The sequence below is a fragment of the Penaeus monodon genome, chromosome 11 (genome assembly GCF_015228065.2).
Source record: "Penaeus monodon isolate SGIC_2016 chromosome 11, NSTDA_Pmon_1, whole genome shotgun sequence".
NCBI classification, from domain to species: domain Eukaryota; kingdom Metazoa; phylum Arthropoda; class Malacostraca; order Decapoda; family Penaeidae; genus Penaeus; species Penaeus monodon.
Genome location: NC_051396.1, coordinates 35185720 through 35203219, shown reverse-complemented (window position 1 = coordinate 35203219; position 17500 = coordinate 35185720).

Genomic DNA, 17500 nt, shown 5'->3' with positions numbered 1-17500 from the left:
CGCGCCAGCCGGTGACTCGAACCCTCGAACTCAGATTGCCGTCGTGACAGTCTTGAGTCCGACGCTCTAACCATTCGGCCACCGCGGCCCCCGAATGGTTAGGTACATTTTCCTAAAACAACGATTTTGCTGCATTTTCATTAGTTACTTAATTAATTCCCACATTACTACAATGCTATATCATTATGTTAAAATTATTATTCATGTAATGTACTGTTGACCATTATAATATAATAATAATGTCAAAGTCAAATCAAAACACTTTATTCCATTAATTACAATGGTTCTTCTTTTTACATAGATAGTGACATCGTACAGTAATACAGAATAAGTAGAAACAATAGTAAATACAATGGTAGGAGAGATATAAAATAAAATAGAATAGAATAAGATGTTCACATCACTAGAAATAATGTTACATGGCTTTGCATTGTATTTAAAAGCCTGATGTCATTGACAATTTAAAAGATGTTCCTTTAATTTCTTTTTGAAAGTAAGCAGGTTGGAGGTGTTTCTAATATTTTGTGGTATGTTGTTCCAGATCTCAATTCAAATTCAAATTCAAATTCACACTTTATTCCATTAATTACAATGGGTATTCTATTTACATATATATTGTTTACATTATGTAATAAGATGTTATATACATAGATAGTTCGTCTTTCTTAAGTGTTTTATTGTCAGAATAATTGTTTCTACTCCTACTGGCTGCGGTCTGAAAAAGTTTGTTGTAGGCCTCGTTTCGTTTATGTTGTGTTGATATGTAGGGGCGATTGTCTGTTCATAAGTGCGTCTACCGATTTCTGCAAAGAAGTTATTAAAGTGTTCTATGTTGCTTATGGAAATGTCTGTATTTTGTTTCTCCTTAGGTACTAGTGTATTTACTAGTTTCCATGTTTCGGCAGAATCGTTTCTACATTCATTGAATTTACTTTTAAAGTAATTTGTTTTCGCACAAAGGAGGAGTGTTTTCACATTCCTCTTCTTATGTTTGTATTCAGCCTGCAAGGCGGTGTCATATCTGTTTATTTTAAGAGCTTTATGAGTATTATTTCTATCATTTATGGCCCTCTTAATGTTGCACTTATCCAAGGGGCAGGAGGATGTCTAACTGTTTTTGTTTTAAAAGGTGCGGAGGCATCGATGCCGTTCTTTATCACATGTGTTAGAATATTTACTTGTCTGTTCACGTCATCTGTTGTTAAGATTTCTGAGAGTAATGATTTGTTGGCAATAATATGTTGGCAGAGTAATTGAGGATTGTATTGTGTTAAGTCGCGAGAGGTTTTAGTGACTGGTTTTCGCTTTGGTTTTTCTACATTTATGGTCAAGGTTAAAAGCTTGTGATCTGCAATGTGGCATGGGACAGCGTCTGTGTGAAGTATGATATTGGGTCTGTTTGTTATTATAACATCTAATATGGATGAGGTGTTTTCTGTAATCCTTGTAGGTTTCTTTATAAGTTGTTCTAGTTTATTTTTATTAATTATCCCATGTAACTTTGCATTTGGTTTATTTAGATCGTCATTTAAGTCACCTAAGATAAAAAGAGGTTTTCTCTTTAGTGACATTTCTCTGGAAATATTTCCAAGATAATCAAAAGATTCTATGGTGGCATGAGGGTGTCTGTAGATTGTGCCGACGAGGAAGGAAGGATACATACTGCTTTGTACGGTTACCCAGATGTCCTCTACAGCTGTATGATTTACAATTGTAGAGGACATCTTATTTGATTTAAAGGGTATCGCTTACATATATGCAGACTCCACCTCCACGTCCTGCATCACATCTATAAACATGAAAGTTTGGGATGCTGATGAAATTGCTTGATATTTCTTGGTGAAGCCAAGTTTCACTAATACACAAAATATCAATATTTCTCTCCTTAATTAACAGTTTGATTTCGTCGAAATGACCGAGGAGGGACTGTGCATTGATGTGTTCTATTCTGATAGTGTTTACTGGTTTGCCCGCCGGATTTGCAACGTCAAACATTCTGCTCGCCGTTGTACTTGTTTCTGTTTAGGAACATTTTTACATTGGTGGGAAAGACGTCGGATTTTAGGAAAAGATCTGGATTTATATCTTTGCCCCTTATAGTGACTGTGAAACTGAAGTAATAATTATGTGTCATTTTAGTTTTAAAAGCTTTCACTTTAGAAATATGGTTGAATTTATTTTCCAGGAAGTCTCCAATATCTTACTCGTGCGTGTCAGGGTGGCAACTTGCAATCTATAAGTACACTACCTTAGGACGGTCGGCGCCTTGCAAGGGTTTTGGCGAGTGGCGTTCCTCCCTTGTTTTTCTTCTTTGTTTTCGAGAGTTAACAGGAATGAATCCTTCATCATCTTGGTGGGGCTGCGGCTGTTCGTTTATTTGTTGCCGTGTTTCCGCTCGATCCGAGTAGTTGTTGATGACTAGTTGTGGCGCTTGTGGAGTAGGAGGGGTAGTAGGGGGGCTGGGTACTCCAGGCACGTGATGGTGTGTCGCATCTTCCCAGTGGCGGTTTGGTGGAAGATGTTTTTGCTTGTTTTTCCTTTTACTGTTTCTAACGTAGCTTCTTCTTGGTGTTACTTGTGTTGAAGCTTCGTTCCTCATCCCGGTTGCAGACGTCTCAGCGTTGTTATTGGGCAAACACTTGCGTGGCTCCGGACGAGGGGTGGCTGGCGCGTCAGCAAGGTCGTGAGTGTGCTGGGTCGGAGTGGGTAGAGAGGGAGAGGGTAGAGGGGACGGAGTGTCGGGGGAGGGTGATGGGGGTGGAGGGGAGCTGGGAGAGGTGTTGTTCGTGGGTACTGCCGTGGAAGGTGTAGGAGTGTGATTTTGTGTAGATTCATTTTGTGGCGTAGTGGTAGAGGACATTCTGACAGGGGGAAGGGATGCGAAAAGGAAGGATTGGTAGGCAGATTGATCGTGGGCAGGGCTTGGGAGGTCGGATGTTACGTGATGGGATGGGGTAGAGAATGTTGTGACTAATGCTTCCTTTCCGCATTCCTGCGGCCGAGAAGGCATCGCATCTTGGCTAATCAAACTGTTTATTGCAGATTGCTGTTCGGAGAACATTCCGATCAGCAAATCAATTTTATTTTCAATAAGATCTTGATTGATGAAGGAGGGTTCGTGTTGTGTTTGTGTATCTTGGTGTTTTGATTTTTGAAATTTTTTCACAAAAGGTGCAGAAATACCTGTTTTCTTTGGAGGTGGAGACCAATCAGTGGCGGGAGTGTCTGTCGTTGTTGTAGCAAACACTATGTTGTCCTTTTTTAAGCACTGATCGATCATGGTATGCACTATGAAGTTTGTCATCCTTTTAATGTCTTTGGTTATATTTCTTGTTCTTCTAGAGTCTGATATATGTAGAATGATATTGTAGGCGTTGTCGATCTCGTCCGGGCTGTACAGTTTCCTGATTTGATCACATAAAACCATCCGAGCCCAGGCTTTTTTTGTGGCAAGAAAGCATAGAATTGTGTTCAGCACTATGTTTATGTTGCCTAAATGATACACGGCCTTTCTGTCTGCACTGCATTCACTGTTTCCATTTATCTTATTTGTTTCTTCATTGTCCTCACTGTTATCACTGTAATTGCTGGTTTCGTTGTTATTTCTGATCAGGCTGCTGTGATTGTCCGGGTTGCTGAGTCGCCCTTTGCCCTGGGCAGGGGGGCAGCCTTGAACCTGGCTGCCGTGGGGGTGCCCATCGTCATGGGCGGGGGAGCATCGGGTCCTCGGATTTGCATTTGCCTTGACCCTGTTTCCGTGTATGATCTTTTTACGTGTAGAGAGTTAATCTGTCTGGTTTGGATGCCTGTTTTGTTACCAATTGTTTGTAGAGGCATTAACCAATGAGGATAGTCGCCCTTTATGAATTTATGAATGAGTATACATGTATCAAATTGACATTTTTGTTGAACTTTTAGCCATTTCATTTTTTTAAGTGTGGGGTTATGTGGTCATGTTTATTTACGTTGCCTGTTGCCACTCTTGCGGCAAAGTTTTGTAGTTTTTGTGCTTTTTGTATTTGAGTTTTGTTGGTTGAACCTCATATGTTGGAACAATAGTTTATAATGCTGAGTGCAAGGGGACTGTACAACAATAATTCTCGTCTCAGTGGGGATTTTGTTTTTTTTTTATGTGAGTTAGGTATATCAGCGTGCCTATTACTTTTTTGTGAATGTTGTCAATGTGTGTCTCGAAAGTCATGTACTTCTATGTGTACTCCTAGATTTTCACAGAAGTGCTTCGTTTAATTTTATAGCCTCCAAATTTTATGGTTGTGTTTAAAAAGGGTTTGGGTAGTTTTGCCCACTGCCCCATAAAAAATGCAATTTTTTTAGATTATAATATATATATATATATAATTTTTTTTTTTTTTTTTTTTTTTTTTTTTTTTTTTTTTTTTTTTTTTTTTTGGCCCCATAGAAGTGAAAATTGTGTATTGTGTATGCTCCGGTGTAAACATAAAAGATCAAATAATGTAGAATGTCTTATTTTATTTTTTTTATCTTCTGATTATGCGATAATGACAGCATATGTCTCAACTCGGGGTCATATTCTCAACCACGGTAATGGAAAATATTTTTAAACCCACTAGTGATGGGTATGCGGGGGCGCTTACTTACTAGATATTTCTAAAAATGGAAGGTTGATGCGTCTTTGATACATTTTTAAACATTTGGGCACGCATAACCTAAAAAATTAATAAACAAAAAGTGCACTTTTTTAGGTACTTTTCCCCTAGCGAAAAGGCACTTTCAGGGCCTAAGCTAGTGGCCGGTCTTACCGGAGCATTCCATAACAAATTATTGCTGTTTTATTAACAAAAATGGTAAAGAATATCCTATTCAAAATCAAACAAAAAATGTTAAACTTACTGTAATTTTTCTGCCCGCGCACTTGAAAGCAATAAATTGGCATTTCTGCGCGGCAAAAAATTTGTAATATTTAGTTTGTTACATTTTTTCGTAGGAGGAGCATCATTTTTTTGACGGGCGTGCAAAAAACCCATCATAATATGTTTTACCGTGAAAAAAAACCCAACCCCGTCTCATACACTAGCGCCTATTCACTTCGTTTTTTACGGAACCGAAGAATGATTATATTGATAACTGAGATGTAAAATGTTAGGTTTTTTTTCTTTTTTTTTAAGGGGTGGGTTCGTCTGAGCCGCCTGGTCCAGCATGATACTAATTTAGTTTTCAGTTTATGCTTTTGGAGTAGTAGTGGTAGATCCCCCGTTCCTTCCACGGGAGTCCCGGGGGTCCTTTTAGGTATAATTCTCTTTTTTACCCGGTTTGGGGGACCAGCACTTGATTTGGGGCTGGCTTCCCCACCATCTAGGTACAAAAAGGGTGATTCCTTCCCAAAGGAACAACGCGGCGGTGGGTGATCAAACCCCCGAATTCAGTTTTGCCGTCGTGACAGTCTTGAGTCCGCCTCTAACCTTCGGCCACCCGGCCTTGACGATCAGGGGCTTCCATGATTTTGGGCTTCCTGATTTTTCTTGGCGTTTAGGGGCGGGGGGGTTTGCCTTGCCCCCTAGGTGTTTTTATCGATCACCATCTCTTTTTCCCCGGGGCACGATTTGGGGCGACTTGGTCCCCCAGGGGCTGGTGGGAAATCGAGGTAAAAAGTTCCTTGCCCAAGGAAACAACGCGCCACCGGTACTCGAACCCTCAAAACTCGATTCCGTCGTACAGTCTTGAGTCCGACCCAAACCATTGGGCCCCCCGGGGCCCCCCCGAATGGTTGGTACTTTCCTAAAAAAACGTTTTTTGTTTGTTTTTTCCTTAGTTACTTAATTTAAATTTCCCACATTAAAATCTATATCATTATTTAAAATTATTTTTCATGTAATTTAGTTGACCATTATAATTTAATATATGTAAGTCAAAAAAAAACACTTTATTCCTTTAAAATTAAAATGCTTGTTCCTTTTACATAGATATTGACATCGTACAGTAATACAAAAAAAGTGAAACAATAGTAAATACAATGGGTGGGGGAGATAAAAAATAAAATAAATAGAAAAAGATTTACACACGAAATAATGTTACTGGTTTTGCATTGTTTTTAAAAGCCGATGTCATTGAAAATTTTAAAAAGATTTCCTTTATTTTTTTTTAAAAAGTAGCGGGTGGAGGTTTTCTAATTTTTTGTGGTATGTTGTTCCAATCTAAATTCAAATTAAAATTAAAATTCACATTTATCCTTTAATTACAATTATTCTATTTACATTATATTGTTTACATTAGTAATAAGATTTTTAATACATAGATGTTCTTTCTTAAGTGTTTTTTTGTCAGAAAAATTTTTTTCCTACTCCTACTGGCTGCGGTCCTGAAAAAGTTTGTTGTACCTCTTTTCGTTTATGTTTTTTTATTTGGGGGCTTGTCTTTAAGGCGTCTCCCGATTTCTCAAAGAAGTTATTAAAGTGTTCTATGTTCTTATGGAAATGTCTTATTTGTTTCTCCTTAGCTAGTGTATTTACTAGTTTCCATGTTTCGGCAGAATCTTTTTTCTACTTTTCTTTGTTTTTACTTTAAAGTAATTTTTTTTTCGCACAAAGGAGGAGGTTTTCCTTTTCCCTTCTTATGTTATTAAAACTGAAGGGCGGGTCATTCTGTTTATTTAAGAGCTTTATGATATTTTTTTCTATCATTTAGGGCCCCTCTTATGTGCACTTACCCGGGGGGCGGGGAGGATTCTAACGTTTTTTTTTTTTAAAGGGTCGAGGCATCGATCCTTTCTTTATCACTGTTTTTAAAATTTTTTTTACTGTTTTGTTCACGTCATCTGTTGTTAAGATTTCTGAGAGTAAGATTTTTTTGGCAAAAATATGTTGGCAGAGAATTGAGGTTGTTTTTGTGTTAAGTCGCGAGGGGTTTTAGTGACTGTTTTTCGCTTTGGTTTTCACATTTATGGTAAAGGTTAAAAGTTTGTGATTGCAATGGGGCATGGACAGCGTCTGGGGAAGTATAATTGGCTGTTTGTTATTATAACATCAATATGGATGAGGTTTTTTTCTGTAACCCTTTTGGGGTTTCTTTAAATTGTTCTAGTTTTTTTTTTAAATTATCCCTGTAACTTTGCTTTTGGTTTATTTGATCGTCATTTAAGTCCCTAAGAAAAAAAGGGGTTTTTTCTTTTTATGCTTTTCCTGTAAATTTTTTCCAAGATAATAAAAAGATTCTAGGTGGCATGAGGGTGTCTGTAATTGTCCCACGAGGAAGAAGGGGTACATACTTTTTGTACGGTTCCCCAGATGCCCTCTACGCTGTATGTTTTTACAATTGTAGAGGACACTTATTTGTTTTAAAGGTATCGCTTACATATTTTCAGACCCCCCTCCACGCCCCTGCATCACTCTAAAAACTAAATTTTGGGTGCTGATAAAATTCTTGATATTTTTTGGGGTAAAACCCAAATTTTTCACTAATAAAAAAATATCAATTTTCTCTCCTTAATTAAAACAGTTTGTTTGTCGAAATGACCGAGGGGGGACTGTGCTTGGTGTTCTATTCTGATAGTTTTTTACTTTTTTCCCCGCCGGTTTTGAAAGTAAAAACATTCTCTCCCTTGTACTTGTTTCTTTTTTAGGAACATTTTTACTTTGGGTGGGAAATACGTGGGATTTTAAAAAAGATCGGGATTTATACTTTGCCCCTTAATACTGTGAAACTGAAGTAATATTATGTGTCATTTTAGTTTTAAAGCTTTACTTTAGAAATGGTTAATTTATTTTCCGGGATCTCCAATATCTTACTCGTGGTGTCAGGGGGGAACTTGAAATCTAAAATACACTACCTTAGGGGGGTCGCGCCTTGAAGGGTTTTTTGGCGAGGGGCGTTCCCCCCTTGTTTTTCTTCTTTGTTTTCGAGGTTTAACAGGATAAATCCTTCATCTCTTGGGGGCTCGGCTGTTCGTTTATTTGTTGCCGTGTTTCCGCCGACCCCGAGTAGTTGTTGATGACTAGTTTGGCGTTGTGGGTAGGGGTAGTGGGGGGGCTGGGTACCCCAGCCGTGTGGGTTGTCCTTTTCCCCATGGCGGTTTGGTGGAAGATTTTTTGCTTTTTTTTTTCCTTTTACTGTTTTCTAACTACTTCTTCTTGGGTGTTTTTTGTGTTGAACTTCTTTTCCTCACCCCGGGTTGCAACGTCTCAGCGTTGTTATTGGGAAACCCCTTTGCGTGGCTCCGCGGGGGGTGGCTGCGCGTCACAAGGTCGTGATTTGTGCGGGGTGGGAGGGGGTAAGAGGGAAGGGTAAGGGGACGGAGTGTCGGGGGAGGGTAGGGGGTGGGGGGGATGGGAAGGTGTTGTTCGGGGGTTTACTGCCTGGAAGGTGTGGGAGTTGATTTTGTGAAATTTCATTTGTGGCGTATGGAAAGGGACATTCTGCAGGGGGGGGGAGCGAAAAGGAAAGGATTGGAGGCAGATTGATCGGGGGCAGGGCTTGGGGGGTCGGTGTTACTGATGGGTGGGAAGAAAAGTTGTCAATGCTTCCTTTCCGCATTCCGCGCCGAGAACACGCATTTGGCTAATCCAACTTTTTATTGAAATGCTGTTGGGAAAATTCCCGATCAGAAAATCAATTTTTTTTAAATAAGATCTTGATTGAAAGGAGGGTTCGGTTGTTTTTGTGTATTTTTGGTGTTTTGTTTTTAAATTTTTTCACAAAAGGTGCAGAAATCCCTGTTTTCTTTGGGGGTGGAGACCAATCAGTGGCGGGGGTCTGTCGTTTTTGTAGAAAACCTATGTTGTCCTTTTTTAAGCCTGATCGATCAGGTATCCATAAAGTTTGTCATCCTTTTAATTTTTTTTGGTTTATTTTTTGTTCTTCGAGTCGATATATGTAGAATGATATTGTAGGCGTTGTCGATCTCGTCCGGGCTGTCCTTTTCCTGATTTGATCACAAAAAACCACCCGACCCCAGGTTTTTTTTGTGGCAAGAAAGCATAAATTTTGTTTTCGCACTATGTTTATGTTTGCCTAAATGATACCCGCCTTTCGGGTCTGCACTGCATTCCTGTTTCCATTTATCATTTTTTTTTTCTTGCCTCACTTTTATCACTTAATTGCTGGTTTCTTTGTATTTCTGACGGCTGCTGTATTGTCCGGGTTCTGATCCCCCTTTTCCCTGGGCGGGGGGCAGCCTTGAACCTGGCTGCCGGGGGGGTCCCCATCGTCATGGGCGGGGGGACTCGGGTCCCGGTTTTGCTTTGCCTTGACCCTGTTTCCGGTATGATTTTTTTACTGTAAATTTTTCTTTTGGGGTTTGGGTGCCTTTTTGTTACCAATTGTTTTAAGGCATTACCATGGGGATAGTCCCCTTTATAATTTTAAATGAGTATACATTATCAAATTACTTTTTTGTTAAATTTTTTACCCTTTTCATTTTTTTAAGTGGGGGGTTATGGGGTCAGGTTTTTTACGTTGCCTTTTCCCCTCTTCGGCAAAAATTTTTTTAGTTTTTGTGCTTTTTGTATTTTAGTTTTGTTGGTTTAACCTCATATGTTGGAACATTTTATAATGCTGGGCAAAGGGGGGGTACAACAATAATTCCCCGTCTCAGTGGGGGTTTTTTTTTTTTTATGTGGGGGTATTCACTGCCTATTACTTTTTTTGAATGTTTCAATGTGTGTCCAATCATGTATTGTTAGTGTACTCCTAATTTTTTTCCCAATGCTTTTTTAATTTTGATAGCCCCCAAATTTTATGGTTTTGTTAAAGGATTTTTTTTGGCTATGTTTTTCCGACTGCCTAAAAGATCATTTATTTTGTTAGGGTTTTGTTTGAGGCCCTTTTTGCAAAATACATTTTTTCTTCTGTAAAGTATGGGATATTTTTTATCAATTCTTTTAATGGTTTTAAGGGAGGTGAAAAACGGATTTGGCCAGGGGGCAGTTTTTGCAATGGTTGATAGATCGTTTTTAAATGGAAAAAGACGGGGCCTATATGACCTTTTGGGCTCCGAAAGAGACTGGTTTCTTAGTTACATATATACGAATTTTTTACTGTTGCGTTCTTGGATAGAAACTTCTAAAAAAATATTTTTTCAAATTTAATGATTTTTTTTTTTGTTCAGCAGGGTATATGGGTGACACGTCAAAAGCTTTTGAGGATCACACAAAGTAAGATTTTTTTTGATTCTTGTCTATGTTTCATATATATTGTTTGTGATTTTTAAAAAGGGTGTTTCAGTGGATAAATTACTTTAAACCCTGTTGCGTTTCGAAATAAGTGATTTGATTCTAAGAATGTTATATTGATTTTCAACATTTTTTCTACACTTTAGAATTCTGGGGGGTAAAGTTTAGGGCAAATTGTTCATTTTTTTTCTCTCTCCGTTTTAAAATGGGTGTTATATACCCTGTTCCCCGTATTTTGGGGAAAGTACCGGTGCTATAGATGTGTTTTAAAAACAGTTTAAAAAATGCAATTTCGGAAGCTTTCTTTGATGAATCGAAAAACAATGTTTTTCCACTCCTACACTTCGTTTCACGTAAAAGTTTTATTTTTAAGACTTGTTTTTCCCCTCCTATTGGCTGTGGGCTGAAAGCATTGTTGAGAACCTTGTCCGGGTTTTGTTTTGTGGGGCCAAGGAACGCTGTCTGTTCTAGGTATCTACCATATTTTCAAAGTAGTCGTTTAGATTTCTATACTACTTTTGGGAAATTTGGACTGTCGCGTTGTTTTTTTTTGGGCACTAAGTTTTAAAAGTTTTCCATTTCTTTGGGGTGGTTTCAGCTTTAACTTATTCTGAAAAACCTTTTTTTGCTGATGGATTAATGTTTTAAAACTTCTCTTTATTTTTTTTATACTCAGAGTGAAGGGGGATGCTTCATTTGTTTGAAAATTTTGAGTGTTGTTTTGGTCTTGATAGCCTTTTGATGTCCTTTTATCCAGGGGCGGGGGGGCGTCTAGCAATTTTCTTTTGGGGGGCAAGTGGGAACTATACTATTTTTATACGTTTGGAGAAAAGTTTTACTTTGTTAACTCATTGTTTAAGAATCTCTAAAAGGGGCCTGGCTGGGATAATATTTTTTGATAACGGATTGGGGGGCGTAATTGTCACGCACGGAAGTTTTATGATAGGTTTCCTTGGGTCTCTTTATATCTATTGTCTAGTTAAAAGTTCGTGGGCTGCAATTGACAAGGTAACGTCGCTATACGTAAAAGGGGCAATCTGTTTGATATTTTGACGTCTAGCACGGGTGATGTGTTCTGTGACCTTTGGGAGTTTATTTATGATTGTTTTTTAATTTTTTTTTTTCCTAATGATCCCAGCTAATTTTCATTTGGTTTTTTTAGGTCATCGTTTTTCGCCTAAGATGGAAAAGTTTTTTTTTTTCTAAAATTTTTCTAAAAAAATCTTCAGGAGTCCAAAAGATTCGTTGTAGCATGAGGGTGTCTATAGACTTACCAATAATGAAGGGGGAAACTATGCTTTTTACAGTCACCCAAATTTCCCTACAGCCGTATTATTTGCACGCGGTGAAGATTTCATTTTATTTAAAGGTGTCCCTTCGATATGCATACCCTCCACCTCCCCTGATCACATCTATAAACATTGAAAATTTTTAATGTTAATGAAATTATTGACATTTCTTAATGGGCCAGTTTCACTAAAGAAAGGTGTCATATTTTCTCCGTATCACATTTTGATTCTTCAAAGTGCCAAGAGATTTGCATTATATGTTCTTTTTGATTTAGTACTATGTGAACTTCGGTCTTTTCGACTGTGTGACGGCGCAAAAAAGCGGGTCGCTCTTTTTCTTGTTTTTGTTAAAAAAACTTTCACATTTTTGGGAAAACTCTGAATTTTTGAAAATCCGGTTATTCTTTTCCCCCGATAGTTACAGTGAAAAAGAATAATAAAGTTTCATGTTCGTCTTATACTTTGGTTTTATATGTTTTTTCAAAATTTTTGGTAAGGGAAATCTTCTTGTCTTCTTCCTCTGGGTCAGGGTGACAACTTGATTATAATACGCACCCGGGGGCTTTTTAAAAGCCTTGTAGAGGTTTGGATGTTTGGGGTCTCGCGTGTCTCTTCTTCCTTTTTTGGGGGTGACGGTAAAGAAAACCACTTGTCCTGCTCGTTTGTTTTTCCGCTTCAGGTCTGCGATGTTAAACGACCGTGGGACTTGTGGGGGTGAGGGGGAGTAGAGGGGGGGGGGATCCAGTACTGGGGATGGTTGCGTATCCCACTGGCGGTTTTGGGGGGGGAAGATTTTTTTTTTTTGTTTTTTCCCCTTTCTGTTTTTAATATGACTTTCCTCGGTTTATCGTCGATGCCTCGCTTCTCTCCGAGAACCGACGCCTCCATTGTTAGGGGAAATGTTGCGTGGGGCCGGGGGGTTGCGGGGAGGGGGAGCTGGCTCGGCAGAGTCGGGGGCGCGGCTGGGGCGGGTGGGGAAGGGAGGGGAAGGGGTGTCGGGTACAGGGGAGAGGTTGTATGGGGGGGGGGGGGGGTTGGTGAGTGCTATGGTTTTGTGGGGGTGGGGGTATAAGACACACCCCTCTGACAGGGGGGGGTGCAAAGGGGAAAGGGTTCGTAGGAGGACTGGTCCGGGGCAAAGGGGGGGGGAGGGGGGACGGGGGTTTTTTGGGGGGGAAATTTAGTGTGTTTCTTGTTTGTTTTTTTTGGTTTTCTTGGTTTGTTTTTTGGTGTGGGGCAAGAAATCCAATCAGAAGCTTCTTTTAAAAAAGTGTAGCCTGATTAATTTCTTCGGGAACATTTTTATATTTCGCCAGACCACCTGCCATCCTTTTGTTGAATAAGCAGAGGGGTTTCAGCCTATTGTTAATCCTTCGTCCTCTTTTTGTTGTAATAGCAAATGTGTCATGTTTAATGAGAAAATGCTTTTTTTGGGGGTTTTTTTAACGCCCTTCCCTGGGCGGAGGGCAGCCTTGCCCGGTGTTTTGCCCTTACATGGGGGGGGGGGGGGGAGCTTTTTTCCCGGCTGCCGTGGGGCCCGTTCCTTGGGGGGCCCCGTTTGGGGGGGGGGGACTCCGGGCCAAGGTCCCCTGTTCCCGGGGGGGGCTCAGCTTTTCTGCCCGAAAGGGCCCCCCGGGGAAGCCCCGGCGGGCCCCCTTACCCGGGGAGGGAGTCAGATTGCCCCGCTTTGGGACCTGAGCGGCATTTTGCTGGCTTTTGGCCGGGGAGGGAGGCAAAACCTCCTTTTTTGCTTACGGCGGCGACTTCAGGTGTAAATAAGACTAACAAAATTAAAAAATTTGTATTAACGTCAATAAGTGAATGATAATTATAATTTGTAAATAATTTTTACATTTAATTGTCTTATTCACTGATTTTCGCCCAAATTTTCCTTTTATATTTCATTAGTAGATATCGATAGGAGCTAGGTACCAAATCTGATGGGTTCGAACATCCAATGATGATTGTAATAATAATATTATTATTTATTTTCACCATAATTTTAATTTTTTAAACATAAATCTTTTTTTTAAACTATTTAAAAATTTGTATTGAAGACAAGAAGTGGCAATATTTAAGTTATTATGGAGCTTTATTTGAAGAGCCTATTGCTCTGGCTGCACCTTGTACTTCTGTTTATTCGCCTGTCTAGCTTATTGAAAAATAATCATATACAGTCTCCTGCAGTTTGGAGATAAATTTAGTCATGTAAATAATACTCAACCGATCATCTGTATAATTTTATACCATTTTGCGGTTCATGAAAATCATCTTTTAAATACTTCATAAACAGCCAAATAAAGAAAATACAAGAAGTATTTGGTATTTTCCTATTCAGCGGTGGTTCGACTTTAATGGAAAGGTTGGTATGCCTATGTGGGTGGAGTTTAAGCCTGAAATTAAGCAGCAAAAATCAAGAATTTGCAAGAAATTGTGGACATGGACGTTGCAGATAAGGTTTAGGTCTATACGCATCGAAATCCGTGACATGATACACGCACCCTAGGAATGTGCACACGTTATCGGTAATTTGTTGGTGATAAAACACTGATCTGTTTATCCGGGTCCCAGACCCTGGAGAACTACAAATATGTGTGCTAATTAAGAGGTTGCGCAATCTGCCGATGGAGATTGTTGGGGGTCAGAGGAAGAATGTGCTGTTGTGACAAGGCACCTACAAAGCACATGTCTATAATCGACTGAAAAGAAATACAAGTTAAATATTTAGTTAACATCCATGTTCAGTTATATCCATTGTCTACATAAATGCGAATACGAAGTATTCTAATTCGTTATTTTTCTATTACATTTACTTTTACCCAGAATTAGTTTGAACTTCAGCTTGGGCCTCTTGTATGCACTGTATATATATGGACACACACACACACACACACACACACACACACACACACACACACACACACACACATATATATATATATATATATATATATATATATATATATATATATATATATATATATATATATATATATATATACATATAACTTTATATATACATTATGCTATATATATATATATATATATATATATATATATATATATATATATATATATATATATATATATAACATAACATAATATATGCATTATGTTATTTATATATATATATATATATATATATATATATATATATATATATATATATATATATATATTGTTACGCCAACCGCCTCGTCTCTCTGCCACCAACACCAGGCAGGCTAGGCAGACGGCGTGCTATTCACAGGGTCGTGAACGCTGAACAGCTCCAAGAGGCACCGAGCACCACAGCGTCCCAGAACACCAAGAGGGGAAACGCCAAGTGGGAAGGCAGGGCACGAAATAAACACAAAATGACAGTCTTTCTTTTATTTACACAAGTTATTTACCCGTACACTTTTCTATAGGCACATTATAGGGGGAAACCAGCATGTCACACTGCACGATACAGCTTATAACAGGGCTACACAACGTTTATCAGGTCACAAGGGCACACACGAGGTCTTCACAGGAGCAGCACCCAACTCCATCTCTCTCTTGGCATGTTCCTCCGCTCCTCCGCTCACAGCCAGCTGCGTCATGTTTGCCCAGGTCCCTTCATGTTAACACATGTTTCGCACAGAGACAAAGACCCACTGGCGTAACACTATCCCCCCCTATCAAGCAGACGAACCATCTGCTCTGACATACTAAACCTGAAACAAATTACAGAAAATTTAAATAAAATTAGTCCTCAAGAACAAACAAAATTCCTTCAAACTAAAGTAACCGTAATTGAAAATCAGTTCTCAGAAACACAAAAATCTTTCATCCAGCGCGGCTTTCTTCGCTCTCGCTGGGGTCACTCTGGAGGTGTGGCCGGCGGTAGATTGGCAGTGGCACCCAGAGGGGTATCTCCTGTCCCAAGACCTGGCTCATGGTCATTGACGTCTGCTGCATCGCCCTCACCGTCCAAATGCTCGTCCTCATCTTGGTCAGCGTCTGCCACGTCCTCATCGCCGCTACTGAGGCTAAGGTCATCTTCTTTTTCACCATGGCCCCAGGAGTAGCTTCCTGGCCCACGGTAACGCCACAGCCGGTGTGCCAAGTCCTCGAGGAAGTCAGGCAATGGCCCCACACCAACCAACTCCTTGCTCCCCGACGACTCTTCTGGACGCTCCACTTCCTCACAAGTGCCCAGCTTTGCACCAGCTGGCACCTTCAGGTCCTTATTGGAGAAGTTAGCTACCAACACTGTAACTAACCCCTCCCCTGGTCCAACAAGGCTCCGCCCAACCGCTACGCCATCAGCCAGCTGCAGGTTTTGAATGGGCTCCACGAGGCCCTCTACTCCACGCATCACTCTTGACAGTCGACACCGGATTCTAGACTCTGTCCTGGGGGCAAGGTGCAGTCGCTCAGCCGTAACTACCTCTGCACAGCCAACCTCTGGAAGCAAGGGCACATCTTCACCGTGCACCCTCACCAGCTTCCGTCCAGGTCGACACACGCCTTACTCTGCATCAGGTAGTCAAGGCCCAGCAAACAGTGCTCGTCCAGATCGGCCACATACACCGGCAGCCGCTGCACCGTGCTGCCCACGCCAATACGAGCCTCCACTGGCCCCTTGAGCTGCACACAATGCCCCGTGACACCACACAGTCTCTGTGGTGCGTCTGGAAGTTGCATAGTGGCCAACATATCAGGCCGCACTAGGGTCTTCTCAGCCCCAGTGTCCACTGTCAGGCGGCATGGCTTCCCATCTATTGAGCCCTCCACCTGCATCGTGCTGGTTCGACAGCAGCTTACCCAAGTTGGGGCCAGGGAACCGAGGACGGCTGGGTTTCGGCCCCCTTCTCCAGAGTTTTCCGCCTGTACCACTTCCGTAGCCTTAGGACATGCACTCGGATGGTGACCATACCTACCACAGTCCTTGCAGCACTGCTGGAAGGCATCAGAATCCGTCCGGTTGAGAGGACGTGTTCTCCGCTCCCTCCGACACCGACTACGTCTGTGCCCTTCCTCACCGCAACCCCAACACAAGCCTTGGAAAGTGCTCAGGCTCACCTTCCTCAATGCTACCTTCTCCACTTTAGCCTTCCGTCCCCGGAGGTCATGGCGGGGCTGAGCAGCTGGCCCTAGGCCACTCGTTGCCTTCAGGAAGGCCTCGAACTCCAAGGCCCTCGCCAGCGCCACCTTCAGGTCCTCAGGGTGTGCCTGCTTGATGTAGATTTGCAGCTGCTGGTCCTGCAAAGCATCAACAAAGAAATCGCGGGCCAGGACCACGGTCATCTCTTCCGCAGCCGCAGGGTACGACCTCCTTACCAATGCCTCCACATCCTGTGACCTGATAAACTTTGTGTTGCCCTGTTATAAGCTGTATCATGCAGTGTGACATGCTGGTTTCCGCCTGTATTGTGCCTATAGAAAAGTGTACGGGTAAATAACTTGCGTAAATAAAGGAAAGACTGTCATTTTGTGTTTACTTCATTCCCTGCCTCGCCACTTGGCGTTTCCTCTCCTGGTGTTCTGGGACGCTGTGGTGTTCGGTGCCTCTTGGAGCTGTTCAGTGTTCACGACCCTGTATATAACACGCCGTCTGCCTAGCCTGCCTTGTGTTGGTGGCAGACAGAGACGAGGCGGTCGGCGTAACAAATGGTGTCAGGAGTGGGATGTGTGATATTTGATCAGTGAGACGCGCCGATTTATCATGTCGTCCAAAGATGGCGGCAGCCATGAGCGAGAGGAGGCTATGACTGAGGCAGGCACGAGTGAGGTGAAGCCGAGCCAGATGGACCTGATCACTGCCATGCTGGCCGGTATGAGGGAGGAAATGGCACAAAGGGCAGAAGAGCAGGCACAGAGGGCACGCGAGCAGGCGCACCATCTCGTCGAGATGCAGGCAAGGAAGGCAGAGGAACAGTTCTGCCAACTTGTTGAAGTGCTACAGAGCAATCTTGCATCTGTGAAGATGGAAACTCAGCAGTACACCGACAAGGCCTGCAACAGCGTGAAGAGGAACTGATGGAGAGGTGCAGCCTGAAGGGCGAGGTTCAGGCGAGGAAGGAAGTGGAAAGGCGGCGC